The sequence below is a fragment of the Equus przewalskii genome, chromosome 11, assembly GCF_037783145.1.
Source record: "Equus przewalskii isolate Varuska chromosome 11, EquPr2, whole genome shotgun sequence".
Classification (NCBI taxonomy): Eukaryota; Metazoa; Chordata; class Mammalia; order Perissodactyla; family Equidae; genus Equus; species Equus przewalskii.
Window position 1 is genome coordinate 5,751,339 of NC_091841.1, and position 10,477 is coordinate 5,761,815.

Below are 10,477 nucleotides of genomic sequence, written 5' to 3' on the forward strand. Positions count from 1 at the left end.
CTTCGCATCATCATGTCTTCAGTACTTTAACAGAAATCCTACAGAAGTAACAGTGGGAATAAATAAGTGGATTTTTGAAGATAAATAAGTGGCTTTTGGTGACTATCAGAGGGGAATCGGGGAGGGAGAAGGGAGAAAGGGGTAATAGGGAACATGTGTATGGAGAGAGATGGTAATTAGTCTGTAGGTGATGAACATGATGTAGTCTACACAGAAATCAGAATATTATGATGTATATCTGAAATTTACATGTTATAAACCAATGCTACTTTGATAAAAATAAATAAATAAAAATAAGAAGCTTTTTTAAGAGAACCATCATCCGTAACTTCTCTTTTGCATTTTGATACTAGCTTTAAGATAAAACTTTTGCTTAAAAGAAAATACAAATAAATAAATACCCACAAACCAATTAAAACCCACATCCTATGGCGATAAATGCTTGTCACATATTTAGCAAAATATCTGGTGCCAAATAAGCAATGGGAACAGGTAGCTGTAACTTCCTCTCCTTTCGAAACCAGTTGGTGATACATTGAGAAAACAGAAATACTACTTCTTAAATGCCAGTAGAAAACATATTTGAGGCATTGTAGACATTTTCATTATAGTAATTTAGACTCACACGCAACCCATGCAAACATCATTAATTTGGGTTCTCCTGTTGCCCTCTTCTAGCTGAAAAGATTGCTACAATGGTGTGAGGCAAAGCAATTCACATTGGTTTGCATTCAAAAGTCATGGATTACCCAAAGGGTCTTCAAAACACATCTTAAGGCAAAAAATACGTACACTTGACGTTAATATTAGTCTTCCAGTGAAAGCAAATAAATTTGGCCGTGGGCATTGATTTTATACATTTCCAAAAATCATCAAGAAACAAGTTCCTTGTTCTACACGGCAAAAATGAAATACACACACAAAAAAATTAAGACTAAAAACATGACTTACATAAATGAGTGAGATATTATTCAACCTAATAGACATAAAACAGAATAATATACTTTTCAGGGACAAGCAAATAGACTTCTTAAGATAAATTCAATTATAAAGGTCAAATAAAGATATTCTCTTGACAAGTTAAAATAGAGGATCAGAGAAGTCTGGAACGAAAATCTTTTGGTGGGAAACAAATCTGACTTTGCCACTAGGTTTAATTTGCCTTTGCTGTTCTTAGAAAGAGTAAGGCCTTTGGCATCAGACCTGGATTTGACACCCCATCTGCTAATTGTAACTGTGTGACCCTATTCACAATCTCAGATTTCTGGTTGTTTTCTTTTCAGTCTTTAAAACAGGGATAATTATGCCAAAATAACATTGAGGGATCACAAAATAGAGAAAGTAAACACCTGCCATATTGTCAGCTCCTGGCACTTTCCCTTTCTCCTATTCTCCTCCCCTGAGAATCACAGACTGCTCCAAAATACTTCTCTAAACATGTACAGAAATTCCTTGCTTGGTACTACCAAGGCAATAGCTGAGGCCAGAAGCTAATGAAATCCCAAATACAAAGGCATGTGTTAAAATCTAGAGGAAAATAATGCCAGAATCATATAAAATATGGGAAAACCCAAGTTTCTAATAAAATGCCTTTTGTTTTGAAAAACACAAAGAGAAGTGATAAAAAGTTAGTTAGGGTCCAAATTTCCTCATTCGCAGGTAATAATTATCATTTCCCAAAAGTACCATATAACTTTATCCTCATTGACCTCCTGTACTCCTGGGATCCTGCCCGACCAAGAAGGCTCCAGTCACTACTGATACTCCTGCCCTCCAACTATACTACTTGTCTTCTTAGACTCCAGAGGATACTCCAAATATATATATTATCCCTTCCTCCAAAATGCCAACAAATTAAGGTTTTTCATCATCCAGTTCTTGATTTCCAAGTACAATACCCTGAACTTCAGGGGGGTCTTCAAGTTAGTTTCAAATTTTCAAAAAAATTTCACAATTGATAAAGAGAATAAAAAGAGATTGTTCATAACAAAAGTGATCTGAACAGTTTGAAGATGATAATGATTTTTAAATATGATACAAACACACACACATATTCCCTTGAAGATTTTCCCCCAAGAAAAGATTATCCACTAGTTTCTTTAGTTTTAAATATCAAATTTTATACAAATTTTTAAATCTGGTAGTTACTTCCACTTGCTATCATACATTTTTACTAAAAACAGGACATTTGGACAATTATTTTTAAGGGGAGTTTTACTGCTTATTTAATTAAATTTCCTTAAATATTTCAAATGGCTTAAGTGGATTTTATAAATTTAATATGTTCAACTTCCCTTTTACGTATTTCACTTTTCTATCAAAACTTTTGAAAATTTAAGTAAATTTTATGAATCTCAAAAAGTATATTAACAAATATCGTGTCGTTATCTTAAAATATTCTAATTCTGTATTTAAAAACAGTATGATTTCTGCTTAAAAGCTCAATTTTGAATCAATTATATGATATTTAAATGAAATATCAATTATATGATGCTCAACTGTCTTTGTTTTAGTCCTGAAGACCAAGAACTTGGTAAAAGTATCCTTTTGATCTTTTTCTAGTCTTGTAGGAATACAACACTCAACACTGTCACAATGACATCTGATGGAATTCTAGATAGCTTTCACGACTTCACTTAACTATGAACTCACACTTTCCACGCTCATTCTATTAGCTGTAGTAACGATAATAAATGCTAACAGTGATAACCATGTGCCAGGATACATTGCTCTAAGACCTTTGTCACTCTTTTAATCATTTCTGCAAATCTAGCATTTTGAGATTAATATTATCCCTCACTTATAGATGAAGGCACTGAGTCAAAGTGTTAGTAATTTATACAGCATTATACAGCTAAGGAGAGGTGGAGCAGGATGGAAAGTGAACATATCAGGCTTCAGAGTGTGCTCTTCACAGAATATTTGGTTCTGGGAACCAAGGCTTAGAATCGTAAATGGTGTTTCTCTCTGTCACGCAAAACATTCCCCGCACAGAATTGTTATTTCCCATTTCTGTCACTTAGGGCCTGATGAGTTAGTAGTCTTGGTTTTGTTATGTGCTTTTTCTGTGTTGGAAATTTTGCTACACCCTTTAGATAGATTTTAAAAACTCTTTACTACAATATTGAAGACTGCCAACTTCTCTTCTCACCGAGACAGGGAAGTAGTCTTCCTTATTCCTTAGAGAGGGAGAAACTTGACCCTGCCATCATCTCGTTATGCCTATAAAGTGAAAAATAAGCAGCATGTAGGTTGTCATTGCACAAGAGTAACTTTCAAAGTTACGGCAAAGTTAGAAATTTGATGAAAAGATACTTGAAATTTGAAATGTTGAATTGCCATAACTAGAAAAAGACCCAAATTAATGGTCAATATTTTAAAAGATCAAAATTATTAAACTTGGGTTTGTGCTCCCTGGAAAATGAAAAAGCCTTGTTCTTCTCAAAGGGTCAGTACAAAAGCAACGGAAATAAAGTGTCATTTGGAATTAAAATGAGAGCTTTGGATGTTGTTTGAGGATAAAAATGCAGTCCCCATCTCTTCAAAATAACTTAATTACAGAGATCATATGGGGGATTAACTGAGTTTTGAGGACATTCTTTCAGAGAACAAAATGACAAGAATGAAATATTGCAGATGCGCAGATAGTAAAAAATGTCCATGGAAACAAATTATCCATTGATAATCCAATTACCTGTTGCCTGCAGATCTCCAATCGGTTAATTATCTCCATTTATTTTGAATCAGCTTTCAGCCACTGAGATTCATTACTGTCCATTCAAATCTCTGCCATCATGCAACACTTTTCACTTTCTTTTAAAAATAAAGAATGGGGCCTATCGTTTCTTCGCAAGGTTGATTTGTACTGTTTTCCATTCCTGTTAAACTCTTTCGGATTAGCATTATTTCTCTCTAATCTGAAAACATGGTCAATCCCAGCCTCAAATGGAACATCTGTTACTGAATATAGTAAGCCAGTATTGACATTATTTATGGAATTTCATAACTGTGTATAGGATTTTATAGAACACATAAAAATGTAATCATTTCCCATCATGTTAGTACCCACTTTCCTCCTAATTCATATCACCCTGCTACTTCCCTACATCGGTGTGGTATGATTAAATATTCATGACATGACACGAAGATAGCGTAGAGAAAATGGAAAGGACTGAGTTGATTTCTTTTTTTTTATTGACTCTCATGATCTTTGCCACGATTGTATAGACTATCTTTTTCACTATCCTCCTAGGGTAGCGAAAAAAGACACCACAGGAATCTGGAAAACATCTCTGCAGTAAACCTAATAGATCGATAGGGCCAGAAAAAATACTCAGTGGCATGGTACTAAATGGAAATGATGTCGAAAGGAATATACTGTTCTGTGTAAATAAAGACAAAAGAACTACATAATCTGTAGTTCTTTTTTGCCTCATCAAATATGTTTTTTGGTGTGTTGCCATTTTCCAATACTAATGTCCATGTTTTTTAGTACTAATCTTCAAAAAGGAGACTTGGTGAATCGAACAAGTAATATGTTCAAAGCTGGCTCAGTTAATCATGGTTCTGCCAGGAGGTATAGAAGCTGGGTTCACCTCGTATAAGTATGACAACTAAGCTCAGCCCTTCAGTAGACGGCACATAGTGCTCCCATAGAAAAGTGTATAAAAAGTAAGTGGACCAAATCTCTCTTTTGCATTACACCTCTGCTACTGCCTGGCTGTGGTGTCTTTGTGCACACTGCTTTCTTTGTCAGGGATGCTACTGCCATTAAGCACATTCGGCCTTCTTCATTTGCTCTTCAAGGGTGAAATCAAATATCCCCTCCCCTGTAAGGCAGTCCCTGCCTCTCCAGGTTCTGCGCTCACATGGCAGCTTCTTCCGTAAACAACCAGCATGGCAGCAGTAATGGCATCTGTTTTTTATGAGAATTTAATTAAAAGACAGACATGTCCAGAATGGGTCAGTAAGCAAACCCAACTATCTACTGTTTCCAAATGACAAACTTTAAATATAAAATACACAGAGAGTGAAAGTAAATGGGTCGAAAAGATATAACACGACAACAGGAAGCCTGAGAAGGCTGAGCTGGGTGAACCTAGATAAGTTGACCTCACTGCATGTCTGTTACAGTGGGATAATAATAGTAATACCTACCTCATAGGGGTTTTGTGAGGCTTAAATGAGGAAACATGTAGAACACATGACCAGACACATAGTTCTAAAAACGTGGTTAGATATTTTTATCATTGGCTCATAACACAGGGTTATTAATATTACCAGAAATATGCATGCAAAGGGCTGTGGAAACATAAAAGATGGTGTGATTCATTTTGCTTAGCAGTTTATTGAAAGGAAAGGTAAATGTACATAAAATTGGGAGAAAATTGGGGGATGTAATTAGTAAACGTAAGTGGAGAGAAAATTTCAGGATATGAGTAAAACATGATGGAAAGTATATGTTATATTTGAGGAGCAATAAGTGGTTTGTTCAGCTAGAGGATAAAAACACAGTGAAAGAAAGAATGGAGATTAGGTCGGAAATGTAGCGTGGTGTCCTTGACTGCGCAGGGCTTCGTTGTGTTGTAATATAAAGTACACGAGATCTGACTGAGATTGGGAGTCCTGCCCCCTTACACCTTAGCTGTGTGATCCTTGGCAAATGAGTTTACCTTTCTGTGCCTCAGTTTCTTTAGGTGTCGTGAAGATTAAATTAGATAACATGTGAAAATCATAGGGTATTTGTGGAATAAAATATATGAAGCCATCACTTAGAAAGTTGCTACATGCAAAAATTGAGAAAGTGATCTAATCTCTCAGAGTCTCAGGCTCTTTATTTGTAAAAATTAAAAAAAAGGGAAAGTAGGTGTGGAAAAATATTAATGCACATGAAAGTGTTATTTGTAAACTATATATGCTGTATATACTAACAAAATTAAGGAATCATTTCTTGAATATCTACTAAGTGTTATCTATCGTACTAAATAAATATACATATATTTATTTTTTTCTAGCTTTAAATTTATCCTTTCGACAACAAGGTGTCATAGATGTTATGAATTTTATTTTCATCAACAAAGAAATTAAGGCCAAAAAATTAATAAATTTTCACAGGTTCATACAGCAAATTTAAACATATTTGTCATTTCAAATTCCATGCTCTGTTCTATTTTACTGTCTTAAAATGATTACTATTATGATGATTATTTATATTCTATTTATATATTTGTCTTCTGATTCTGTTAGTATGTTTAATCTGAGTTTTAAAAATTGGAAGAAAAGAATCAACTAGGCAATGTTATTACATAAGTTCTTAATCTACAAATGGTTCCTTATCTGTAATTCAATTGTGTCTCTGTTTAAACAAAACTACTGAGGATAAATAACATTTTTGGATGCTAAATTCAGTAAAAATTAGAATTACTTATTTCCTGGGGCCCATGCTTTTAGAACGTATTAAGAGAAATTCTCAAAGTAATAATGCAACTCACATGAAAATAATTTAGCATCTGATTATAAATAAAATGTCCATCTCTGGAGTGTCTATCAGACTATGCCACCTGAGCTTTTCATAGTTCCTTGTTGAGAACTGAGACTTGCAATATTTTATGCAAAATCTCCCAATCTAGAAAGGCTTGAAGTGTATAGCAGCGACATAATACCAACTTTGGTCCAACAAAAAACGACAGGTCCACTATTATCTTAGAGGTGACATCAGCTCTAAAAATCATGCTGGAAATAATTCTCTACTTTTCCTTCACAATTGCATAGCCAGACTTTCTTTTTTTCCTCCAATGTAGTTTTTAAAAATCTTAGGAAATACCTGCACACTCTAGGAAAAGACTATTTTTACTAGTAGGAGGCCCAATTAAAGTTAGTTACTGGAAGTTTGACCTGCCGTGGTACATAAAGATGGGTGAAGGTGTGTGCAAATGTGAATTCTTGACAAGAATTGTTTCCCCTAGGATGCGTGATCAGAAATGCCTCCAGGGGGCGACCTCAAAAAGTGTTTCAGGTGCCCTAAAGCTCCTTCGGTACCAACAGGAAACAAAAGTGGAAAAAAAATACTATTCTCTTTTCTATTATGGTTTACCAAGAGCATAAACAAGGAAACCAAACACCTCCATGGTTTATCATCAGGTTGTTTAAGAATATCTCTTTGTGGTACATTGAAAATCACAAGCTGTTTAGAATCAGTCTTTTATTACTTACTTGATATTTGAAGATAAAAAAATATGTTTCTATGTATTAGCAACAAACACACCAAAAATGGAACTAAGAAAAATTAATCCATTTATAATAGGACCAAAAAGAGTGAAATGCTTTACAATAAAAATAACAGAAATACAAGACATGCTCTGAAATCCACAAAACACCACTGAAAGAAATTAAATATCTAAATAAGTAGAGAGACATTCCAAGTTAATGGATTTGAATATTGAATACTGTTAGAATGGCATTTCTCTCCAAATTGATATATAGATTCAATGGATTTCCTATAAATATCCCAGAGGGTTGTTTTTTGCAGAAATTAACAAAGTGATCTTAAAATTTATTTAGAAATGAAAAGGACTGAGAATAGCCCACACAATTTTGATGAAGAAGAACAAATTGGATGACTTATACTTAACAATATCAGAACTTAATATAAAGGTACAGTAATCAAGACAATGTAGTACTTGCCTGAGGATAGTCATATAGAGCAAGGGAACAGAATTAACAGGGCAAAATAAACTCTTCTACTTAAGATCCATTGATTTTTAACAATGGGGACAAGTCAATTTAATGGGAAAAATCATACTTTTCAAATAATAGTGCTGGGACTTTGGATATCCTTATACAAAATGATGAATTTAGACAATTACCTCACACTACTGACAAAAATAAACACAAAATGAACTACATATATAAATGTAAGGATTACAACCATAAGCCTTGTGGAAGAAAATAGAAAAGGAAATCTTTATAACCTTGAGCTAGGCAAGGAGTTCTTACATATAACATCCAAAGCACTATCTATACAATTTTATAATATGAATTATTGGACTTCATCAATATTAAAAACTTTGGTGCTGGGGGCCAGACCCATGGCCGAGTGGTTACATTTGCACGCTCTGCTTTTGGTGGCCCAGGGTTTCGCCTGTTCCTATCCTGGGTGCGGACATGGCACTGTTCATCAGGCCGTTCTGAGGCAGCATCCCACATAGCACAACCAGAAGGACCTACAACTATGTACTGGGGCGCTTTGGGGAGAAGAAGAAGGCAAAAAAAAAAAAAAAAAAAGATTGGCAACAGATGTCAGCTCAGCTGCCAATCTTTAGGGAAAAAAAGGACAAAACAGTGATTTGAAAGTATTCATTAAGAAAATGAAAAAAATAAGCCACAGGCTGGGATAAAATATTTACATATCATCTATCTGATAAATAACCTGTACCCTGAATATATAAAAATTTCTTACAACTGAGTAATGAAAAGGCAATCCAATTAAAAAATGGGCAACAATTTGAACAGACATTTCAGCAAAGAAAATATATAACTGGCAAATAAGCACATGATACAATGCTCAGCATCACTAACCATTGAGCAATTAAAATTAAAATCACAGTGAAATAACACTTCACACTCACTAGAATGGTTATTAGAAAAAGAAAGACAATAACAAATGTTGGGGAGGATGCGGACAAACTGGAACCCTCCTACACTGCACGTGGGAATGTAAAATGATGCAGCCACTTTGGAAAACAGTTTGGCAATTTCTTAAAAAGTTAAAAATAATACTATAAGTCAAAGAATTCCAATTCTAGGAATCTGCCCGAGAGAAATTTGTTCGTGCAAATTCCTGTATGTGAATGCTCACAGCAATGTTATTCATCATAGCGTCAAATTATAAAAAAAAATGTTCATTAACTGGTGAATGGATAGACAAAATGTAGTGAACCCATGCAGTCATGCAGTGGAACACTATTCAGCAATAAAAAGTGGTAATACATGCTATCCAACAGATAAACCTCAAAACATGCTAAGTGAAAGAAACCAGACATGAAAGACTACATATTCCATAATTCTATTTATGAAATGTTCAGGAAACAAAAATCTATAGACAGTAAGTAGATTAGAGGTTACCTGAGGCTGATGTGGGAGCAGAGATTGGTTGCAAATGGACCCAAGGGATCTTTTTGGAATGATGGAAATGTTCTAAACGTGGCTTCTGGTGATGGTTGCATAACTCTACATATTTACTAATGATCATCAGATGGACACTTAGAAAAGAAAGACAATTATAACGTAGAAAAGAACTTGAAGTTATCTCAAGCGATCTCTTGCTTCCAAGTCATATTGCAAATTGATAGAAAAGAACATTTGCCACAGACCTTCTGTACCATGTGCGTTATGAATGTAAGTTATTGAATTCTCAAAATCTGTATCTCTGTTTGTTAGATTATGAATCTGGACCCCTGAGAGACTAAGTATCATGCCCAATGTAATACAGTTAGTAAATGGTGAAGATAATATACTGACCTGGATCTTTGTAGCTTGAAATTCTGTGTGTGTGTGTGTGTGTGTGTGCATTTCTATCTATGTTTCCCAGTACATGACTTATGCATCAGCAATAGTGTCATACATCTGAAATGCTTCTCAATTTTAATGATTGCAGTTTATCTTCTCTTTGATCTGGTTGTGATTTCTAAAACTTTCGGCCAGTTAAAGAGAGGGTTTTCTTTCCTTAAATCAAACTGTTACCAATTTGGGTCCCACTCTGGTGGGACGCTGACCCACACTTGGAAGAGCTCCGAGGAGGGGCCCATGGGTGGGCCTCACACCCACAATCTGTCTCTTCCTCAGAGAGTTCTTTCCTGTTCATTGTTGCAGATTTGAAACAAAACCAAAGCTGACCATTCAACAGCACAATCTTTATTTAATGGCCAAAGAACGGAGAAGCAGGAACAAAGTTCGCAAATCAACTCCTCAGCTCCTGGAGTGATTAAACAGTTGTTATAAGGGGTCTAGGTATTGAAGGGGAGTAATATTTTTGGTTGTTCAGAGAAATGGGCAGGCTTTTCTGGGGAGCAAGGGTGCCACCTATTTCCTTTCCTAATTTGGTTATATCCCGCCATTGCCATGGCCGTTGTAAATTGTTACGGCATTGGTGGGTGTGTTCTATAACAAGATAATCCATTACAGTGAGTGTATAATGAGCTGTGGGGTCTATGTCAAGTCAAGTCATACTGCCATGTAGCCTTCAATCAGTTTTAACTGGCTTTGACCTATGTCTCAGCCACCTTTTCCTTCTTCTCTTTGTGGTTTCCTGTAAACTGAAGAAAACAAGGCTTGGTCTGAGCAGGGTTGTAGTTAATATCCTATAAGGTCTGGGGGTAACAAAACTATGTATTTGGTACTTGTTAAAACTCCATTTCACAGAGTCCCAATAGACAGAGGCCAGGGAGGGGTAACATGGAATAATGGGCTACAGGTTCAG